The following is a 24183-nucleotide window of genomic DNA, read 5'->3' on the forward strand; positions in this document are numbered from 1 at the left end:
TTCTAAAGTGAACATTTAAAGAACAACAAGATCCCTCTTTTGAATACAGCTTGGGCCAGGCTGGAAGAATTAGGCTGCTGTCCTCCTCCTATACAGGGCAAGCTGCTATCTGCCGTACAAGTTTCTGGTGGGGCAATTTTGTTCAGCAGAACAGTGGAGGTGACCCTTTCCACATTTACTCAGAAAAATGCTCACCCCTTACAGTACAATTCAGTCGTAACACAGTGTCCCAGGGAAGCATGCCATGTGGCTGTTATTTTGTCCAAGCAGGCCTAGCTCAAGCTGTTTTGGCACAACAAAGGTACAGTACACAGAAGCCGTGCAACACAACTGATTTTTGAGGTGATCTCTCAAGCCACGTGACCAACAAGCACTGAATTAAGCGGTTCCAGGCAACTGCCTCATCTGACATTAAGACTGGGGCTAGCTTATAAACACTAAACTTTATCAAGTTCGGGAAAACAAGAGTTTTTAATCACATCTTGGGCAATTTACTTTCTTGGACTACAACTCCCAGAATTCTTGTCATGCTTGCTACAGACTCTAGAAATTGTCATCCAAAAAAGCAACATTCCCAAGCTGTGGGTCATAAATTATATTTCAACGCCAGAAAATCTGCACACACACACACACACAATAAAAGCAAGTTAAATTTCCTCAGTTAAGTGGTCCCATTTGCCCTAACCTCCTACATCTGAGATGTTGTCAGGAACAGAGGAAATGGTGCCTGTAGCTTTTTGGAGAAAGAGTGAAATAAAATGGCTAATTTTCAAAAGGCTACTCTGAAAAAATATTGAGTTTTGTTCATCAAGTTGAATTAGAAACATTTCCTTCAGCTTTTAGCCTCCTCTCCCCTGGCAATTCATCCCTACATTTTTGTTGCCTGATTGTATCCCATCGGCCCCAGAATATCAGAAAGCTAAGTTTATACCTCCCACACAATACTCTACAATCAGTCAAAATGTTCAGAGATCCATAAAAGATGGGAAGAAAGTACCTCAGAAAACTCGTACAGAAAAAGTGCCGAGATCACAATTTGCTCCATTCACTAATCAAACATTTATTCATCTTACCAGACAAGAAGAAAAATAAGAGGGAGAAGAGAAGAGAGAAAGGACCCGTGTGTTGTTTTCAAGACTTTTTCTTTGGCTTATCTTCTGTGCCACTATTTATTTTGCTTCTTTGCTGTGCAAATAACCAACCATCTCCCAAGCAGGGCTCAGCTCAGTCTAGCCCTTTTGTGCCTTGCAGCCATAGCTGTGTCTTTTAAGAGAAAATTGACTCTTTGGAATGCTGTGTGTGCACATACTTATCTGAGCCCTACCGCCCACACCTGCTGAACAGGTAAACCAGATCCTCAGCAATGGGCCTCAGCAACCACATTCCAACTTGGCAAGCTATTACTCTCTAATTGCTACCTGTCAAACAGGTAAACTAAGCTCCTGGGCCAAGTCCAAACAAGTCTATGTTCCCACGAAATCCTAAACCTCCCAACCTTTGACCCCAGGGCAGGGCCACAAATGATTTTAAACCAGGGCTGGTTGGAAATAAGACAAGGGGACTCAAAAGCTTTGTTTCCATCTGTGGCAAAAAACGAAAGAAAGAAAAAAGGATCCAGTTCACAATCTTTCTTACTGTGGAGTGTGGCATGACTGCAGCATGCCAGAAAGCAGCAACCCTTTGCGAAACGTAATAATAACCGATCTCTGTAAAGCCAAAGCTCTTTGTCTGCTTGGTGAGTACAGCTACCAGCAGATCATCCTCTGTCTGATTCACTCATATTGCGGGTGCGAGGCTGACAAGATTCCTGCAGCAGAACAAGTTCTGCCACAAAGCCGCATTTGGGAAAGGTGGAACAGGCACTTCTTGTTCCCGTTCTTGCTTGCTCTTTTTTTTTTCCAGTTCAGGCTTGCCCTACAGAAAGGAGGCTGCAGAACAACAGGATCAACTCGCTCTGAAGAAGTCAGGTCTCCAAACAGAAACTTACGCAATCCCTTTGCTATTGTACAATTAATTTCCTGTTTGGTCTTTAAAAATAAATATGAATCTCACGAAAATGGCTAGAATCCAATCTTGGCACCTGACAATTAAAGGGAAATAAGGAGGGCCCACTGCTTATAGGAAACTTTTTATCCAAATCCTGGTGCTTCAGGGAGTTGTTGAACACGAGGCAAAAGTTCTTTACTACTGAAGAAAACAGCATGGATTGATTATAAGCGAGTGGCAAGGATTTGCTTAGTAGCAGCTGCTGAATGGAACAGAAGCCATTCGCTACACTTTTTCTATACAGTGGTGCCTTCCTAGATGATGATAATCCGTTCCACTGAAATCGCTGTTTAGCGAAATCATTGTCTAGCAAAAAGCATTTTCCCATTGGAATGCACTGAAACCTGTTTAATGCGTTCCAATGGGGAAGAATCGTCATTGTCTAACGAAGATCGGCCATAGGAAAGCCGCTTTGCAAACCGCCAATCAGCTGTTTAAATCGCTGTCTTGCGAAGCTTAGGTCCCGAAAACACCTGTTTGTGAGTGTGGAGGGAGCTGTCAAAATCGTTGTCTAGTGAAACTTGGTTTGCAAAGCAGGGACTAAACATCGTCCAGCGAAATTCCCCCATAGGAATAACTGTTTTGCGAATCACTATAGCAATCGCAAAAAGCAATGTCTAGTGAAAAACGGTCATGCGGTGTAACTGTCTAGCGAGGCACCACTGTACTATGAAGTGAATACCAAGAGCAACAGGTGGAGTTCAGTTTTGGTACCTCGTTTATGGTCTGCGAGTGAAAACTCAGCAATGAAAACCCTGTGAGTGGTTAAATTGCTAGTGTGTATATACCCTAGTCCAGGGTTCCCTAACCAGGAACCCTCCAGTTTGCTGGACTGCATTTCATGTTATACCCAGATAAAGGAATATGGCTTGAAGGCTAATACATCTGGAGAGCATCAGGTTGGGGAGGCTGTGCTTTCCACAAATGCATATATTAATTTGTAGCACCAAACAGAACCAAATCTAGTCATTCACTACATTTGAAAACAAAGTTCTATATAGTTAGATATGGCTGGTTCTATTTGTTGTCAATTTAATTGTGACACATTGTTTAGCTTTTTCAGTACTTGTTTATCCAGCTATAAATGTGACTTCAAAAACTTTCCTCTGCATTGGACTAAGATCCAAATGTATCCTCCATATATTTTCTCACAAGAAACAATCAATACAGATGGCAGTAATGGCAGTAGTTCAATGGCAGTCGTTCCCAGCCATGGCTAACTCAGGCATTCTTGGACTGCAGTTCCCAGAAGCCTTGGCTACCAGGTGTGCTACCCAGCGTTTCTGGGAGTTACAGTTCAAGAATGCCTGAATTACTAAGGTTAGGAGGCACTGTATGGCATTTTAGTGATCCCTCACTCTCAACCAAACTGCCCCCCCATCTAAGACAATGGAAAGAAAATGCAACATCCAACATTTTGGGACCAAATGCTTCAATACAATATACATTTATCAGAAAATAAATCATATCACATTCAACAAGATTTGCTTTTCACCAGGCCTGCCTACATGCTGGCTGGAGAATTCTGGGATTGAAGTGTAGAAAGAATCTCTCCAAAGCGCTCATAAAAACAAAAAAATAATCTTTTGGTATCTTATAAACTAGTGTATTTACTATTTCATAGGAATGTTTACGCCATACTTTCTTTATTCATATCAGAGTGTTGAACAATTTAAAATTATGGACATACACGAAATATAGGTAAAATTAAAAACAAATTAAAATGTTAAGATTATCAAACTGCTTTCAACTAGAAGCAGGCTATTTCAATAGCATTATCTTGGCCATTTGCTAGATCTTCTTTTCTACATGGGGGACATAAATTGCATGCACATAAGTGCTGTACACTCCAGGAGGCAGTGGAAGACAGGAGGGCTTGGCATGCTCTGGTCCATGGAGTCATGAAGAGTCGGACATGACTTAACGACTAAACACAACAACAAGTGCTGTATTGATTGAATTTCTCCGTAGTCATTTGTCCTGTATTCAAGTAGCCCCATTTTATTTGCTTATTCTTTGATCTTCCTACATCACTTTGAAGTCTAACAAATGACTTCCAGTTGATTGGTCCAGCTAGAGTCTTGTCCTAGCCTGGGAGGCACTTCTCAGCATTCATCCATTTGGCAAGATGTGTCGTTTTTGTTCTCCATAGGTTTAGCCTAGCCTCTTTTGGTTTAATATTTAGACCTTGAGGTTTGTGCAGAAAACTTTTTGTGAATGTTAATAGTTGTCTAGAGGAGTGGTGTCCATGAAGTGGGTTCGTTTGGTGCTATATTTATTTCGTTTATTTGCTGGGAGAAGCAATGCCAGCCAACTTTTTCAATGGGTGTATGTGTCAGGTAGCCAGTAATAATCCTGCATGATTCGTTAAGAGCTACATACATCCACTTGTTAGGCTTTAAGGTGCTACAAGAGTCCTTATTGCCTTTGCCGCAATGAACAGGACCACCTCTCCAGAAACTGTTTCTTGGAAAAGCCACACTTATAAAACTTAATGATGACCAAAAGGACAGTTTAACTAGGTTTTGTTTTATATGGCACTATATGGTAGGCAAAGTGAGGGTTTTTTCCCCCTTACACGTGTATGAAGCCCAAGAAACAATTTGAAAAACAGACAGGAGTGAGACTTTATAATACAGTATCATACATGAAAGTGTCTAATGCTCAAGTAATTATGTCTAACCAGACACTACAAAACAACGTATCTTCTCCAAGTTTTCTCCCCCTTTAACTGAAGATTCAGACTATTGCTTGTCTGCTGATTTGTTTCACTGAAACACAGAGCAATTCATAACTTTTAGAAAAAAATTGTTGATATAAGGGCCAGCAACAGCTTGAACCAGGGGAGACTGATCCATGAATTATTTTATAAAAGACAGGATTAAAACCAAGCAAGTGTTTGGGGTCTTTTAATGAATGGTAGATATGTCTGTATATTTCTCCTGTCATCCACGAATGCTTATGCTGGTACTAACAAAAGGCCTATATGAGTCATCTACTGGAACTGTGTTTATGTAACAGATCTAGGGACAGTGCAGATAATCAGATTATACCACATTTAGATAATCAGGAGTTCCATTCAATTAGTATTGTTTATATAGGGTCACTCTGATAGGACTTTACCTGTGGGTGTGGGAATTTAGGCAATCCTCTGAAGCAGAACATAAACTGCATGAAGATTTCTGCCTCTGCATAGTTTGTGTGCTGAGCACCACATCTACTGATTGCCAGCCCTTATATGAGCAAGGTTCGCACATCAACAAAAGCTGCCCCCCTGGCAGTGTGATCCAGTTTACTAGCATGCTTCAAGTGTGACACTGGCTAGAAGGAAGAGAACTCCTTAGCTTGCAGATCTCTCTTTTTCCATTTCAGCAACATTTTTAAGCAGAGACCCACACTAGTTTGCAAGTTCCTAAAGGTTAAATATTCAGATACTAGGAAACGCAAGTAATCTCAACTGAAGGCAAGAGGAGCTTATTTTCATAGGGATCTTGTCATCTTTCTGTAGATAAATGCTAGTATTTTACTAACACTACACAATGGTCAGAATCTTGTCTGTGTACATCTGCTAAAGTAAAACAGTGTCAATTTCAGCCTCAAATTGCTCCCCGGTCAAAGAGTTGACACATGCAATCTTAGCCATGTACTGGGCACATGACTTGGCATGTAAGGAGAAATACAAGCACAGATTCTTTAAGTGATAGCAAATTTGCAATTTATATTTATTTATTTATTATTTTTTATTTATTTATTAGATTTATATCCCGCCCTTTTAGACAAAGTCTACTATTATCTTATTTAAAATATTTTACCCTTCCTTTCTCCTTAAAAAGGAACCAATGCAGCTAATATAATTAAAAAGGCAATATTTAAAAGCAAAAATAGTAAGTACAGTGGCGCCTCAACTGACAAGCATCCCGACTTACGATCATTTCGAGTTATGACCAGCTCCAGCTGCAAAATTTTACTTCAACTTGCGGCCGGAGCTTCCAGTTATGAACAGAAAAAGGCAGGGGAAAAAAGGTAGAAAATTCAAATTTCTAACCATTGGTAGGTGAAGAGGCTGCTTCTTTGTAGCTCTTTTGCCCCAACGGTTAGAGGAGGCTTCGGACTGCCTGGTAAGGTAAGGTGCTGTTTTCTGCTTTTAAAAACTGTTCTGGGTGGGTTTTGCAGTGTGGTTTTGGAATGGGGAGGTTATGTTTCTGTGCTGTGATGGGTCTTGGGGGGTTGTTTGCTTTTTGGGTTTTTTCCCATTTCCGATGGGTCTTGGGGGGGTTGTTTGCTTTTTGGGATTTCCCCCCATTTCCAATGGGTCTTGGGGGTTTGCTTGCTTTTGGGTGTTTTCCTCCCATTTCCGATGGGTTTTGAGGGGTTTGCTTGCTTTCTGCTTTGCTTTTTTTTTTTGCATTTCCAATGGGTCTTGCAAACTTTGCTTGCTTTTCATCTCCCCTCCTTCGGCCGGAACAGATTAATCACATTTCCAATGGGTCTTGCAGGGGTTTTGTGTGTGTGTGTGTGTGTGTGCGCATGTGTGATTTTTTTCCTTTGGCCAGAATGGATTCATTGCATTTCAATGCATTCCTATGGGAAATGGTGCTTCGACTTATGACCATTTCAAGTTATGACCACAGTTCTGGAACCAATTAAGTTCTTAAGTTGAGGCATCACTGTATACAGAGATTTTAAAAGAATTAAACATATTAAAAGCAGTAAATAAAATCAACGCTACAAACACATTTAAAAGCAACAAGGAACAACAATCTGTTTAAAAAAACCCTGTCAGAGGCACTAAGGGACACTTGCCTAAAGAGAAAGGTCTTTTATCCCCTTGTGGAAGGACAGCAAATATGGGACCAGCCTGGACTCATGTGGAAGTGAGTCTAGAAACAGCAACAGAGAAGGCCCTCTCCTGTGTCCCCACCAAGTGAAGCTGTGAGGATAGTGGGACCAAGAGAAAGGCTTCCCCTGATGATCTCAACACCTGGGCAGGCTCATAGAGAGAGATGTGGTCTTTGCGATGACTTGGACCTAAGCCGGTTAGGGCTTTATAGGTTTAAACCAGGACTCTGAATTGTGTCTAGAAATGGATCAGCTGCTGTAACAAGGGGTTATCTGGTTCCTGCAACTAGCCCCAGTTAACAATCTAGCTGCGGTGTTTTGGACCCACTGGTTTCCAAACACTTTCTAAAGGCAGCCCCACGTAGAATGCATTACAGTAATCCAGCTTGGATGTAGCTAAGGCATGTGTCACTATGGCCAGATCAGACTTCTCCAGAAAAGGACAGTTTTAACTGTGCAAAGGCACTACTGGCCATTGCCAAAACCTAGGCATTCTGGCTCAGAGACAAATCAAGAAGCACACCCATGCTACACATCTTGTATTTTCAGAGGGGGTACTATAACCCCATCCAGTAGAAGTTAAATCCTTATTCCTTGAAAAGGAACACCTCTGTTTTTTCTGGATTAAGTTTCAGTTTATTCACCCTCATCCACTCCATTACTGACATTAGGTACTGATCTAGATCTGAAATAAGTTCCTCAGATTTAAATGGAAAGAAGAGATAGAGTTGTGTGGCATCCACATACTGATGACACTCAGCCCCCAAACTCTGGACAATCTCTCCCAGCAGTTTCCGATGTTAAATAACATAGAGGACAAAGCATAATCCTAAGGGAAAGCATAGGCCAATGGCCAAGTCAAACAGGAGTCCCCCAGCACCACCTTCTGTGTTTTCCCCTCCAGGGAAGAATGGAGCTACTGTATGTAAAACAGTGCCTCCATGTCCCATCCCAGAGAGACAGCTCAGAAGGATACTTGGGTTGATGGTATCAAAAGCCGCTGAGAGATCCACCAAAACCAACAGGGAAACATTCCCCAAGTCGTTTGACTTACAGTGGTGTATGCCATTAATAGGATTATGGCCCTGAGACTCAGATGTTTCTTATTGGTAACGTACACATGCTTTTCTTGAACCATAAAAAAAGACTTTAAAAACACACAACTTAGATTGCATGGGGAAATGTTATTTGCTACTGCAATGCATTCTCCAAGGTTTCAAACTTGCAAAATGTCATTTAAGCTTTTAGCACCATGTCTAATTACATAGTTCATTGTTCTGTGCTTTGGGTACAGCAACACAGTTTTAATATTCACATAATCATACTACAGTTTTTCTGTTGCCAAAGCATATTAATTGCTCTAAGCAACAGTAATGCATGATCACATGGGGCCTCTCCACAGTGTACTAAGCTTAGTTTAGGCGGGGACTGGGAGGGGCACAGTCAATTGTCAGCCACTTAATAGTGACTAATCCTGTAGAGTGGAATTCCCACACATCATCAAGGCATAATTTGGCAACTTTCCCAATTAGCATCATAGCATACTTGAAGTTCTGAACAGAGTGTGTTTCCCTTTCTAGTTCCCTGAGCTCAGGTAGATTAATCTATTTTGGCTACATACAAAATGTTATTGTCCATAACACAGGCCTACAAATCTGCAGGTCTGGGTCTATACCCAATCATCAAATGCTGTATATGCAGCTACTTTTTTCCTGTGGTGGATCAGCTGTATGTTGGAGGAATGCTGTTCCTTTGCTTCCTTGTTGTTTATTTGCTGCACCAGAAATGGGTAAACAGAAAACTCAATAGAAATAGTTGGGACTGTGCTGAGATGTGTGTGTACGATGTGGCAAAAGAGTGTGACGTGTACGTACATGTGTGGCCCTTGTATATCCTGGTTGTATCAGCAGTTATGACCACAAGAAATCATCAGAAACATTTTTGTTCTGCCAAGAATATGCTGCAGATTCCCAGTTTAGGGGCTAAACTGTCTACATTTGTTGTAATCTTGTGGTGAAGCTTTCATTTGGATGAAACCCAGTCATGCATAGGTATTCTCCACAGAACTGGAATGTCTCTCCTGTACTCCAATTTGCAGCTGTCTCCACTTTTTGCAACTAGTGACTGGTCTGTGTTGTGAGCATGTGTCCAAGGTGTGTGAGGTTATGAAAACAAATAAAACTTCTTCAATTTGCCACCTACCTCAACCCCATGTTCCAACATTTGGTACTCCTTCCTTTCCAAGGGCAAGGATTCCCCTCTCCCCCAGGTGACAATGGGGTGGGGACCAGGAGGGAGAGGGATGAAAGGAATAATTGGCCTTTCCTTTTGGACTAGTTATATATAATTAATTGTGAAATTGACCTTAACCCTGTGTTGCGAATTGAATGGGTTGAATGCCACCCTAGCTAGCAAAGAGTGAAATAACTCTGAAGCTCCGTTATATTAAATTGTAAAATTGTAAATCTAGTAGCCTGCCTAGGCAGAAAATACTAGATAGCTCTGGAAGTGACTCCCTGTCTTGTATTAGTAAACTTATAAACTGAATATAGAGCTGTGATGATAAGGTACTATTGATGATATTATTGATATACTGACTATAATTGAATAACTAAAAGGTGGAAAAGGCAGTGTAGCAGGTCAACAGAACTCTGGGGGACTGATTGGAAAATTGGGGAAAACTACTCATTATGAGCCTACCAAATCTTTCTAAAACTGCCAAAAAACCAGCTTCTGCACCTTAATCTGGGGCTCCCAGTCTAGTACAGCAAAGATCTATTGATACAATGCTATTTCAAGAAAAATTTCAGAAAGATCTACAAGCAACGCTCCAGAAGATTCCAGATACAGTTGTATCACACAAAGAGGAGACAAAGAAAAATCAAGAAGAATCAAGAAGAAACTAAGAAACTATGAAGAAGCCAAATTTAACCAACAGAAACTGGAAGAGAAAATGGATAAAATCAACTAACAGATCTGTGTGATGAATATGCAACTCCAAGATATCCAGCAAAACACCACAAAGAACCAACAAAGAATTGGAAAATAATGCAGATAAAACAGAGAAGAGATTGGATGAATTGAAAAAAGAAAACCACAAACTGGTCCAGGCTAACAAAAATCTAACAGATTCAATTGCAGTAATGGAGATGGAAAGAGCTTCAAATATTCTTAGATTCCAAAACATACCAGAAGACAAACAGGAGGATTTACCAGAATTGATGGCAACCATTTTGGCAGAGGCATTGGGAATCGGAAAAGAAGAGTTGAAAAATGAGATAAACCAAAGATATAGATTGAATTCAAGTTATGCGAGGAAGAATAGAATACCACGTGAAGTACACGTAAAGTTTGTGAAAAGATCGACAAGCGATGAAGTACTGTGAAGGACCAGTGAAGATGCAATACAATACACACAAAGGGAAATTGTGGTATTTAAACAGATACAGAGAATAAGAGAGGGGAGGAAACAATATCAATTTTTGACTACCAAACTGAATAGGAAAGGAGTGAATTTTAGATGCCTGGTACCTGAAGGGTTCCTGATCAACTGGAACACAAAAACATTTACACTTGACTCCATCCATAAAGCAAGAGATTTCCTTGGAAAACATATAACCTTCTTCTAAGAAGCAGCACAGGGGCAAGATATACATAAATGAAGAAGAAAGTAGAAAACACACAGAGAAAACACCAGAAGAGGAGAGTGAACTAAGTGACGAAGAGAGTCGGAAAAGGATATTCGACACTATGCGCATCATCATCAACTTATCGGGACGCCAACTCTCCCCAGAAGAAACCTCAGTCTTAAGCAAAGGAGGAAATTTTGCAAGCACACCCAGTAAAATTCCTGTGGAAGACATAATTGCCAACATGGAATCAGCATTATATCATCTTCCAGAAGAAAAAAGCAGAGGAAATAAGAGGGGAACTGACTAGGATCCTACAGAAAGCAAGACCACCCCCCAAAAGCAACATAACAAGAAAGGAGAGAAATGCCATCAAGTCCTTGAACTCAGACCCGGACATCATCATCCTGCCAGCAGACAAAGGCAACACCATGGAAACAGAAAAATACAAGGACAAAATCAGAGAACTTCTAGACCCCACCACCTACAGAAAACTGAAACGGGACCCAACCAACAAAATTACAAAACTGACCTCCGACTGGGACACAAGGTCTACAGAAAACAAACCCACACAGACCGGTACCTACACAAAAACTCCAACCACCACCCACAGCAAAAAAGAGGCATAATCAAAACACTGGTAGACCGGGCAAATCAGAACTGTGAAGCTCAGTTTCTCAGCACTGAACTCAATCATCTGAACTGGGCCCTACAGGCAAATGGCTACTCCAAAAATGAAATCACAAGAGCCATCAAACCTAGAAAACAACACCGAAGTGAAGAAGAAAAACAGCCACCCACAAATAAAGTATTTCTGCCATACATCAAAGGGGTCACGGACCGCATGGGGAAACTTTTGAAAAAACACAACCTACAAACAGTATTCAAGCCCACCACAAAAATACAACAAATGTTACAGTCAACAAAGGACAGAAGGGACCCCTTCACCACCGTGGGAGTATACCGAATACTTTGCAGTTGTGGCCAGGTATATATTGGAACCACAAAACGAAGCATCCACACCAGAATCAAAGAACATGAGAGACACTGCAGACTAAAACAACCAGAAAAATCTGCAGTAGCTGAACATGCCCTGAAACAAACTGGACATGAAATTCTATTTCAAAATACTGAAATACTGGACAACACCAGCAGTCATTACGTCAGACTGCACTGGGAAGCCATTGAAATCCACAAGCACAAGCACAGTTTCAACAAAAAAGAGGAAAGTATGAAGCTCAACAAAACTTGGCTCCCAGCTATCAAACATACTACGTGCAAAAGGTCAACGAACTCTACCCACCCACAAGGACAGGGGATCACTACACACAAAAGACCAGCTAATGACACCCATCAACCACAGGAACAGATAATCTCTTCCCCTTAGCACAACAATACACCCACAACAATACATACTAATCACCCATCTACAGGAAAAGACAAAAGCCTATCTCACAGCCATAAATACTGCACTCCCAAGCCAACCACACCAGAGTACAGGTTGCTGTCCTCTGAAGATGCCGGCCACAGAGACTGGCGAAACGTCAGGAAGAACAACCTTCAGAACATGGCCAAAGAGCCCGAAAAACCTAGAACAACCAATAACTGGATATTTTGCCTGGGGGGGGGGGAATGAGTAATTGCACAGGAAATTTGATTTGGGGGACAATAGGGTGTATGATGTACATCATCCTTATGTAAAACTCATAAATAAAGGCCTAGAGAGATGTTCATAGAAGCCTCAGGGCAGCGCCAGAATCTTTCCCTCTGTTGTTACCAACAAATCTCATATATACATTTCAGGAATCAGCTATTTAGACTTACTTCCAGTATCAAGTTCTGTTGCTTCAATGACAACTGAAACAGAACAAGGGAGAAAATACCAGTCCTAAAATTCAGAGGAAGGATCACTTTCTTCCTACGTCAGAGTGAATCTCTGACTGTAATTGACACACTCTGCAGTGATTTAAAGTTCAATTATTAATCTACACTGCATTGACACAGCAAATAATACTGGGTGCTGGGGCTTTAGCATTGATACACCAGCACCTTGAGATTAAGAACACTTACATGGGAGAAAGTGATTTTTGTACTATGTGTAGCTTCAACACAAGCAAGAGGAAAAATAAGAGAGGAAAAATCTGAAGTCTCTGGATGGCAGCCAGAAGGCAATATTATGTAAATACCAAAGGAATATGGTCTGTTCATGCATGGAAATTCCAAGAAGAGCTATGGTATACACTACAAAAACATATGTATGTTTGGGTACTTTTCCACCACCTACTCTTGCACTAGATTGCAAACATTCTCATTAGACTCTTGAAAATCAATATTCTGAACCATATAAGAATTTAAGCAATTTCCTTCAGTTCACCTATCACTACTACTACCAGAGACCCCGTATTCCTCCTATGTGGTCTTATCTATCTCATCTCTCACCTCCTAGCCTCATTTCCCTTTTATATACCCACTCAGGCAGCTTTTCTTTCCAGATGACTGAAACAATATTCAATTGGAGCCAGAGGCACTTTGACTTCTGAACTTCATGTCAGGCTATTGTTAACTACAGCCAAAAAGCAATTTTCAAGAAAGCCCTTTTAAGGGTTGTCTTAAGGAATCAAAATGTTGTTGCCCTCATGCCTCATGTGGTTTCAACCTCTTCATCCTTGCCTATGTAAAACAAATTTCAGAATTTCTTCCTATCAGAAGATGTTTTATCAATAGAACGCAAATTAGAATCTTGGTTGTTATCCTTTTAGAACTCAGGTACCTCCATAGTTAAAGTATATTATTTGCATCCTGCCCATATTAAGAAATTCAACTTTCACGGACATTTTACAGTGACACAGTTAGTTAACATAACTTATCCCACAGTGTTGTTATAAAGATGAATGTATGTCGGTGTAGTAGGGTAATTCATGAGACTGCTTCTAAGCTCCTGGCGAAAGTGAGACAGAAATGAAACAAACAATAAAGATGCAAACCTGGATCAGTGCTGACTCACTAAGGCCCCAACCAATAAAAAAGACACAAAACACTCTGTTATTTAATTAAGTCATCAAGTTATTAAACACATGACAATTAACATTCTAAAAATTTTCCATTAGTATACATTCCTAAAGCAAAAGAGTGTGTGCCTTATATGTCCATTTTCTGGGCAGACAAAATGTTTATAAAGCTATTTTCTTCATGAGAATACCAAGCCGCATACGACAAAAATGTAGCCATACCAGTAAGGCATCATGTTGCTGCTTGTGACACATTTCCCATATACGTAGGTTGTTGTAATAGTAGAGGTAGAGAAATGTTACCAATTTACCATCACTGGTGAAAATTTGAGGGGCTCCTTACTACTGTACAGACACACAAGGCTTAGTAAAATCAATGTGATGTACAAATGTCTATCCTTTTGCCAGATGCAAAAAAGGAGTATTTTGAGCACTTAGGTACATGGATCTTCTACAGGGCAAGTAGATCTAAGCAACACATGCAGTACAATGTATGCCTTTTTTCTATAGTTAAGGCACAAACCAGTGGCAGGGTAATCTATAGCCCATATAGGTGCATTCTCTGATCCAAAAGCAATACACCAGTCAGTGGAGCAGCACTTGAAGCTGCCTCCTATGGAATCAGAACCATTAATCCTCATATGTCACACTCATCACCTCCAGCCTAGCTGCCCAGAATCCTTTCAAACAGATCTCATGGATCAACCTGGGATTTTCTTTGTGTACAGCTTATAACAGTATCTATTTATGCCTTCTATCCCAACTCTAAATCACAAACAGGGACAGATGCCTTCCTACTGTGAACAATATGTGCATTATGATGTGATGGAATTTTACAAAGAGAACTCTCCTATGAGACATTATTGGACTTTTGAACTACTGTAGCTATTTTTTGCTCAAGCAACAACAAATGGCAGAGGTGCTCTAATCTGGGAGCAGGTCAGCTTTGAATTTAATTATTTGCTGGACAGCTACAGAGTGACAATGAACTGCATGCATGTAAGTGGTGGAAGAATGGCAGAGTGTTCCATCCCTTGAGTCCAACACAGAAATTAAATTGACTGCCCAAGAAAGTCCACTTCGGACACATAAGATAAAAATAAAGAAATTGCTGCAGTTAGGAGTGAACTCTTCAGCCTTCGTTGTGAGCCCCTGCAAACCAGTCACTTTTGTGGGCTTATTTGCAAAGACTATATAAACAGTGAAATAAACCCACTCACGATATTTCGGAACTAGAGAAATTGAGTCAAAAGTATCACCTGCACCCAACTCATTTGGATACGTTAGCGGAACTGAAGGATTTATTTAGAAAATCTGTAGTCTACAGTTTTATCAAACTCAGGCCACAGTCACAAAAGAAAAATCCCCCCCCTTTTCCTCACATCTTCTGCTTCCTGTATAGTTGTGCATTGTGGTTATGTGGCATATATCCTGTGATAGTGATTCATTTTTTTTAACCATTCTGCTTTTGGAGTAAATTAGATGTATATTCATCTACACCCTTTGAGTGGGACATATCCCCAAGTAGACCTGGTCTAGAGGGGCGGGGTATAAATCTAATTAAAGTAAAGTAAAGTAGTAAAGTTATTTTTCTTGTGCCTTTGCCCCACAATTTTTTAATTGTGTGGATACATTGCTATGTCGGCAAAAATGCCTTTGCTGGCCACGTACTGTTCTGGGCCATTCCTTCCTGTTTCCGTGCTTTGTTACCCTCTACAGAGGAGAACCAACAGCACACTGCAGGGGTAGTCAAAAAATAGTAGGAGGACTGATGTGCTGTAGTGTATTTGACAGAAGTATACCAACATGTCAATATTCTCATTTCAAAATTAATTTTTAAAAATTGAGGAAGTCAAGGGAGGGAGGTGGGACTACATGCCAGATGCATAGGAAATGAATTGGTTTTGCAATACACACTCAGTGGAATGTCAGTTGTACTGCATGATGAAATGCAGAACAAATATATTAGTAGCCTCCCAAGCAGGCTGGATTTGATGCATAGATAGCATGGAAGGGGAACAAAAGAATAAAAAATGGCCTTGCATCATCTGACACCCCCCCCCAAAAGTGTTGGAATTTACAAGCAGTAACTTTGAAACATTTTGCTGGTGTGACTGCAGCCTCATGTCTATTTTACTGAAACAAACTGTTTCCATGAAACAAGCAAGGAAACTAGGAAATTAAAAAATAAACAACAGTGGAGGCACAAGAAAAATTGTGGCAAGTGTAAATATGTACATTCTGAACTGTTTGCACTAGAAAAAGAAGCACTTCCTTCAACAGAGTCCATGTTTATTTACAAAGCATTTCAAGATTTCCGTTTAAAAAGAAGCAGCTTGAAGATTTCAGCCTGCAGAACAGAAGCACTGTCATGTCTTTAAACAGCATCCACCAACAAGCTGACAAAAGGCTCTGAAGACTGCAGTCCCTACTGAGCCATGATGCATTTGTTTCAACCTGGATCTTTCTCAGCCCTGCCCCATAGGGTTGTTACGGGGACAGACTGTGAAAAATAAGAGATCCATGTCTTGAGATGAACAGAAGAAGGCATTATATAACTCTGTAACAAAGAACCAGTTCTCTACCATGGTGTTCAAAATAAAAATGGATTTTTTGAAATGTGATGCTGAATGAGACCCTTTTTCATACCATAGACTGACAGAAAGAAAAAAAAAACAGAGTGCTACGGTAGATCAAATCAAAACTGAACTCTGTAGAAAAATGAATGAACTGAGGCTGTTGTATCATAGGCATGTTATGAGAACACAGACCCAATGGAAAGGAAAATGCTAGGAAAAGTTGAAGGTACCAGGAAAAGAGGAAGACCAAACATGAGATGCACTGACTCATTAAATTTATTTATTTAAAATACTTTACCCCACCTTTTTCCTTGAAAAGGATCCAAGGTGGCTTACAACAATGAAAGACAATATTTTAAGTTGCAAACAATGTATATACTACAGTGGTTAACAATTAAAAGAGGATATTTAAAACTATGAACAATGAATAAGGAGGCATCTTATATCATTAACAGGCAATATTAAGGCAAAGACCAATAAGTAAACAACATTTTTAAAATGTCACTCTGAGAAATGGGAAACACAAAAATGGAAAACACTAGTGCTAAAAACCCAGTCAAAGCAGTAATGCATAATAATCTCTCTAAAAATCACAGTAATCAGGTAGCTGGTTACTGGCTTGACTGAAGAGCAATGTATTTTCCTGCTTGCAGAAGGATAGCAAAGATGGGGCCAGCCTGGCCTCCTGTGGGAGTTCCAGCAACAGAGTGGCTTTCTCCATCAGATGCACCTGTGAATGTGGTGGAACGGAGAGAAAGGATTCTCCTGATGATCTTAATACTTGAGCCAGCTCATAATGAGAGATACAGTGGTGCCTCGACTTACGAACTTAATCCATTCCAGAAGATGGTCGTAACTCGAAATGGTCGTAAATTGAAGAAGCATTTCGCATAGGAACGCATTAAAACATGATTTATCTGTTCCGGTTGAAAAAAGTATCACCAAAAACAAAAAACAAAACCCACAACCCACCCCTCAAACCACACTCCAAGATCCATCAGACATGTGATTAATCTATTCCAGCCGAAGGGGGGAAAAAAACCAAAAGCAAACAAACCTTGCAAGACTCATCAGAAATGAAAAAAACAAAAACAAAAACCACACCAAAAAGAAACAAGCCTTGCAAGACCCGTCGGAAACACGAACCACCCCCCAAAACAAACTAAGATTGCAAGACCCATCACAGCACAGAAACATAACCCACGAGCCCAAAACCATGCTACAAAGCCCATCCAGAACAGGCGGTTTTTAAAAAGCAGAAAGCAGCACCTTACCAAGCAGTCCGAAGCCTCCTCCTAACGCACATGCTCTAACCACTGGGACAAAAGAGCAGTCAAGAAACTGCTAACCGTTGCTCTTCACCACCAACAGTTAACAGTTTGAATTCCCTGCCTTTTTTTCCGATCGTAACTTGAAGCTCCAGTTGCAAGTTGAAGCAAAATTTTGCGGCCAGAGCTAGTCATAACTCAAACTGGTCATAAGTTGAGACATTTGTAAATCGAGGCACCACTGTACAATCTTTGAGATAGTTTGGACCCAGGCCATTTAAAATTTTATAGGTTAAAACCAGCACTTAAAACTCTGCCCAGTAACTGATCAGCAGTCAATGAAGTTGCTGTAACGGGGGGGGGGTTATGTGATTCCCTGTAACCAGCCCGTTTGTAGCATTGTGATTAAGAATTTATTCATATGGAGGGGAAACTATGCACTTTTTCATGCTAATGAGATGACACAAGAGTGTATTTAATCAGGTAAAAAACTTATCTCTGACTTCTGAGTTTTCAAAATCTTCCTGGAAGGCTAGTATTGTTCTGAATTGGGCTTTGTTACAGGGGAGGATCCAGTGCTATAATATTTCCTGTGTAGACTTAATGTTAATGATAAAAACTCCCATTTTGAAAGCCTTTAGTCAACTCTTTATTTGTTTTTAAAACAGGAGGGGGTTTGCAACTCCAGAGGCAAAGAGGCAATGAGGCAAGTACTTATAAGGATATTTTTTCCTCTGGGAACGTAGGAGAAGTAATCTTCAAAGACCTGGCTTTTGCAGTATGATATGAAAGTTAGTATGAGTACATCCCAGTCCTGTCTGGGACAAACTATATGATGCCTATCTGGACAAATCCTAAGTGGCTGAATAAGCTATGAACGAGGAAGTCTCTAATTTAATGTCACTACTGCTATAAAATCACTGTGTGACCTCATCAAGCCATTTTGTTTTTCAGCTTTGGTACCCCATCTACAATATCGAGCTAATAATGATCACTTTAGCTTAGAATTGTAGAGATTACATGATGCTGTATGCAAAGCAGTTTCAACATCAACACCATACAAATGCTAACTGTTACCACGTCAGATATTTAAAGTAGTATCTTCCAAGAAGAAAGGGAAAAGATCCATACGATAAGCAGCCCCATGTAATGTAATACAATTTAGGTCACACGTTAATCACCACAGTTTGAAAGTCCACAGTTTGAAAAGATACCCTGCAGCTACATTTGGAATACTTAATCCACTTCTTGCCACTCTATTTAAAAATGGATGTTGTGTAGGTAGAAAAAGTGAGGAAGCACAACTGACAGGATCAAGAGGCTAAATCACTCTTCTTGTATCGAAGACAACTAATGGTTTAGGATTAAGATTCCACATTGAGCAACAACCTTCCCCCATTTATTGTCCTCCAGATGAGTTGGATTAAATGACGATAATCCTGTAGCCATAATTTAAGCAGTGAGTACAATGCAGCAGTTAAACAACTGGAAAACTAGATTTTAAACCTCCATCAAGTCTTAATAATCACTTACAGTACTAGCCTTCTATAACTTGCTCACTCCAAGTTACTGCAGGGGCTGTTCGTTGGAGACAGGCAGAACAGAAATGGAACTTGCAAGAAAAATAAGATCATGAATAAAAATTGTGAAGGGGCTCAACTCTCTTACACCACTTGTAATTAAAATATGACTACTATCTCTTTTTTCCAGCTGCAGGAGTTACTGTGCTTTCAGTTCTATGATTTCAAAGGTATTCACAGATGAACAAGAGCACATGAGATGTACAGCCAGAAGGCTTCCTCTCATAATTCCTGGACTATGGATGGATGAAGCAGTCAGGTAGGCAAGCCCACAAAAGTTTATAGTCTGCAAATATTTTTATTAGCATACTAAGAGCCTATGCATCCGTGCTAACAACAAAGGAGAGACAATCTCCTCTCCACAGCTACCATTTAAACAGGCGATACTAATGTCTTAGCAAGGTAGAGTTTTTTAAAGCATTCTATGAAATAAAGGACAGCCATCTTCCCTTCTCTTCAGTGAGCCTAGAAATCAAGTGAACTGATGTGGATAGAGTCATCTTTCCTCTGGCAGCCTACTCAGTTGCCAACAAGGAGCTCTACACGCCTGCCTGCACAGAATTCCTGGTTGCCCATGACTACAAGGCAAGTAATTAAATACAAAGGTGGGATAAAGATAAACTAAGTTTCTTCATATTCTGCCACAGAATTTCTCATGGTGGAATGGCTTTCTATTAATAACAAATAGTTTTTAAAAAGTTTATAGAAAAGAGCATCATTCCAATAAAATAGAGGTAAGTGTTCTTTACATGAGCGATGAGAAAGCAGCCTGAATACAGCATCATTCTACATCTGCAAACAGCCAGAAACATACCCAACATATGAAGAATGAGAAATTCCCTCAAAAAAGGAACTACTGAAATGATATTAAACTTACTGGTATACATTTAGCTTCAGAAATTTCAAACTACAACTGTCCAAAGGGACTGATTTACTAAAAAGCAGCACAGATCTGAAAAAACCTGAATATGCTTATCTGCTTTGTATACAGCATAGACTACCGTAAAACCAAAAAGAAAGCCACTTTTGATTTTCAAGTGAGTTTTGTTTAAATGGGCTGAAAAAATGAACATTGCAGCACTGAAGGTATTTTGGGTCTGACAGACTTTTTTTGTCAAAGAAAGAATGCAATGTGAAACAGAAAGACAAATACAATCCCAGCTAGTTTTTACTTGTGGAGATTACTGTTCTTCTAAAAACTCAGTCCTAACAGTTGCACATACCTGTCACTTAAATGTTATCTCTTTTAAAGTTCTAATTTTATTCAAGAGAAACTATCAACAATGTACTCTAGGTGGCTGTGAAGGGTCGTTTGGTTGGGCTTCCCTTTTCTTTAATAAAACACCATCAGACGGTTTGTCAAATAACTTGAGGTTGTTTATTACTTCACCCAACGGGGTTTCAACCATAACATTTTTGTATAAACTAGTCTCTTGTTCGAGTAACGGCTCTCGCAAGGGCAACCAAAGGCTTTCTTCTGTAACGTTTACCAAACCCTGGTCCCATGGACCGGCACAAACTTGTCCCTGACCCTCAGTTCCCAAACCATGGTCAGTTGGACTTGGAAGCAGGAGAGTCTCTTCGTCTCCCATCTATCCCCAGGATGGGTCTCCCTCTCTTGGTGAGCCACCCCAAGGTCCAGGAAGCACCCCATCTTCCTCAGTTCTTCTAAATGCCATGCCCAACAAGCCTCTTTTTCTCTAGCAATGGCTTCTTTCTCTTCCCTGATTCTCCGCCTCCATTCACGAGTCTCTGACTCACCCCAATACGATGGTTTTTGGGGCAAGCCTTTCTTCCTTCGATTCTCCACTTCAGCTTTAGGTACCCAGACTTGTTCCCATTTTCCCGTCCACGGGTCCTGCATCCAAATCCATTCCCAACCCCCTGGGGTGTTGTCACGTTCTGCCCTGATCTCTCCCCTTCTTCCACCACCTCATGAACCTCCTTCCTTCCCACCAATTCTTCCTTTAAAGGATTAGTTATTTTTAACCCTTTCCATCTCTCTTCCAGCTCTCGGGTGTCCACCGCTTTTGACACCCCTTTCCCCTGTAGATTTGCCTCCTCTAAATCATGGCTATCTGAACCTTGATCTCTTTTACGGCTTAAGGTAGTCAGTGGACTAGTCTGGGTTTGTTTGGAGGTCTTAATGAGAGACGGCTCTACCAGAAAGACCCGGAATTTCTGGTCTTTCCCTTCACAGTGGCTAGCAATATTTGAGGATAACGCACCATTCACTTCTTAAACTGACAAAGAAGGAGAACAAGAAAGGTAAACATGTTCATTGTTATGGAATGCTTCATAGTAAACAAACAAAAAAACCTCCATTATTTTATAGGGAACATCTTCTTAATTCTCAGTTGTGTTTAGAGTTGTTAGCCATATGAACACCCTGGGAATCAAATGAGTGAAGTTGTAAGTGAAGCTTGTTAAAAGCTGTATGTGAACATTTTTGGATGTGGCATAAATATATACATTAGTTTTGTAAAGATAATTTAATAGGATCATACATATATGTATAAATGCACTTTTTTCCGTCCCAGGACACTATCATGCACATAACTGTCCATTCTCTAGATATCAAATGACCACATATAATCCAAATCACTGTGCACTCACTATAAGATGAAAGCAAAAGTAGCAAAGGGTTGAATGACTCAAAAAACTATGCTGAGCTTGCACATCTTTAGAAAGAAAACAAAACAAACCCTTTTTGACTACAGCAAGCTACAACCCTCCTCCTCCTTATAGATGATATAACTAGATTATTGCTATGTTTTAAGATGCAAGAAGGATTAACTGTAAATGCTACCTACTGCAAACTTAACACAAGTGCTGTATATGGTGCCCCTAGGTGGAATCTGGCACACGCACCTACAATGACATAGCAACAGATAAGCACAAACACATAGTAAGCCTGCCCATGTACTCAGACAAGCAATTATTCAAACATCTGCTCTTCTGCACTGAACTTGCTAACAGCACTGCTTTGATACAAATGCAAACTCTGAGCAATTGCCATCCCATAGATTTGTTTCAGCAGTTCCCACAACACATAATTTTAAGTACTTATAATTATAATTTGTAACCTTCAGTAAAACCTATTTGAATACTTGATTCTCTGTCCTCAACAGGCAAGTGTAGACAATACCATTATTAAATTGGACTAAATATGCATACAGGAGACAGGCTGATCCAAAGGCTGTTGCCTTTTAATTTGTTTCCTTTCTGCCACCACAGCAGATTACAGCTGTTGGTCAAAGAAAGCAGGTAACATATGAGTATGGGAAATGCCTGTGGAGTGGAACAATAAACGCTTATACATAAGTCATTCCTAAGCAAATCCTTCTCTGTTAAATGCTGCTTATCCCCACTGACAATAGCATAGACTATAACCTTACTTTGCTTTCCTAACTTCAAGAAATCTGTGGATGGACAAAGCTTTGATATAACTCAGCAGTCATTAAGAAACTTATTCAATGCCAAATATACTCATCCAGTTTGATTTTCAGTATGTATGGCCAAGAATGGAAATTTGCAGTAGGACCATCTTGATTTACACTTTAATCCATGAATCCAGTCTTTAAACCAACTAGCAGCAGGATTCTAAACTTCAGCAGGACCTGTGTGGCTTTAGGCAAGCTGCACAGTCCCAGGATGCCCCCAGAAGAAAGGCACAGTAAACCACTTCTGAGTACTCGCTACCTAGAAAACGCTGAAAAGGGCTGCCATAAGTCAGAATTGACTTGACAGCCTCCTCCTCCTCTTGCATCCACACTATGGCTGAAATAATGTTGCTTAGCATAGTAAACTGCAACTAAAGTAGGCACACTGGATTAGTGCCAATTTGGTGAGTCTACTCCTTCATAAATTCCATTGATTCAATGGGTTGACTCTAGTTGCATCTTACTATGTCAAGTAACAAGTTTTCAGCTCATATGTTTAAGACCATGGTTTTAGGCTAAAATACTACACTGACATTATATGGAAACATGTTTTCTTTAAATCAGAAGAATGTACTTCCAAATAAAATGAAATTTGACTTCTGATATAATGGTTGTTGTGGGTTTTTCGGGCTCTTTGGCCGTGTTCTGAAGGTTGTTCTTCCAGACGTTTTGCCAGTCTCTGTGGTCGGCATCTTCAGAAGACTGGAGTAGGAACACTGTCCATGCTCTGTCTGAATTGTCCAGACAGGATCCGTCTTATTAAGTTAGGTCAAAGACTTTCCAGCCCAGTATTATGCATCTAACAGCGAACAATGAGAAACCAATGGAAGCTTAGGAAATAGTTAATTTTTGTCTCTTTGCCCCCTGTATATTCAGTACCATACTGTCTTTGCCAGTGAATGATCTATGTATCCATGAAATCCAGTATTACTTTCTCTCATTAAGTTATCTAATGCTTCTCTTTGAAAACTATCAAACCAGTGGCTATTCCTACATTTGATGGTAATGAATTCCGAAACTCATTCTGCCTTGAAAGCCAGCCTAAGAAAGTTAATGACCCATAACATATTTTTGCTACTGTGTTTCCCGGAAAATAAGACAGGGTCGTATATTAATTTTTGCTCCAAAAAATGCATTAGGGCTTATTTTCAGGGGATGTTTTATTTTTTCCAGGTACAACCATCTACGTTTATTCAATATAGTCATTTCATCATCTTCTGGTTGCTGCACAATGGTGGAGGGTAGGGCTTCACTTAACTGGGGCTTATTTTTGAGCATCCTGAAAAATCATACTAAGGCTTATTTTCAGGTTAGGGCTTATTTTCAGGAAAACAGGGTAGTTCACCTAACTGATGAATGCTAGTTTGTATAATCTGTGGTAAAGCAACAGTTTGGGGGGAAAACCCACAAAAAACTCACAGTCTCATAAACTTTAGAAAGATTCACATACCCAGTTGCCTAGTTTTACTCATCATCATCCATAAATGGGTAAATGATAATTTACAATGACTATGACTCAAAGCTATGCATATACTGTATATAGCTAGCATAAGATAGCTCTTCAGAAATCTAGTGAGATCCTATATTAAAAATGGGAACAACATTTGCACTCAACCAACTTTATACTCAGTGCACTAGGAAATCCAGTGCCGAGAAAGTGTTCTCCCTCATTATTTGTTCCCCAACTCCAAAACCAACCACTGCTTTTAAAAAGCTTATTGTGTACTTATTGTACTTCTTGTCACCCACTTTGTCAAATAAATACGCCTGCAGGATACATATTTGAAACCC

The 24183-nt window shown here is 40.1% G+C and overlaps 1 long non-coding RNA gene across 1 annotated transcript in view; it reads right to left on the reverse strand.

Annotated features, from left to right (window-relative positions):
• The window catches only part of LOC110073806 (uncharacterized), a 47866-nt gene that overhangs the window by 22561 nt on the left and 1122 nt on the right, over positions 1–24183 (reverse strand). The gene's annotated exons all lie outside the window — the stretch shown is intronic.

The sequence above is a fragment of the Pogona vitticeps genome, chromosome 4, assembly GCF_051106095.1.
Source record: "Pogona vitticeps strain Pit_001003342236 chromosome 4, PviZW2.1, whole genome shotgun sequence".
NCBI classification, from domain to species: domain Eukaryota; kingdom Metazoa; phylum Chordata; class Lepidosauria; order Squamata; family Agamidae; genus Pogona; species Pogona vitticeps.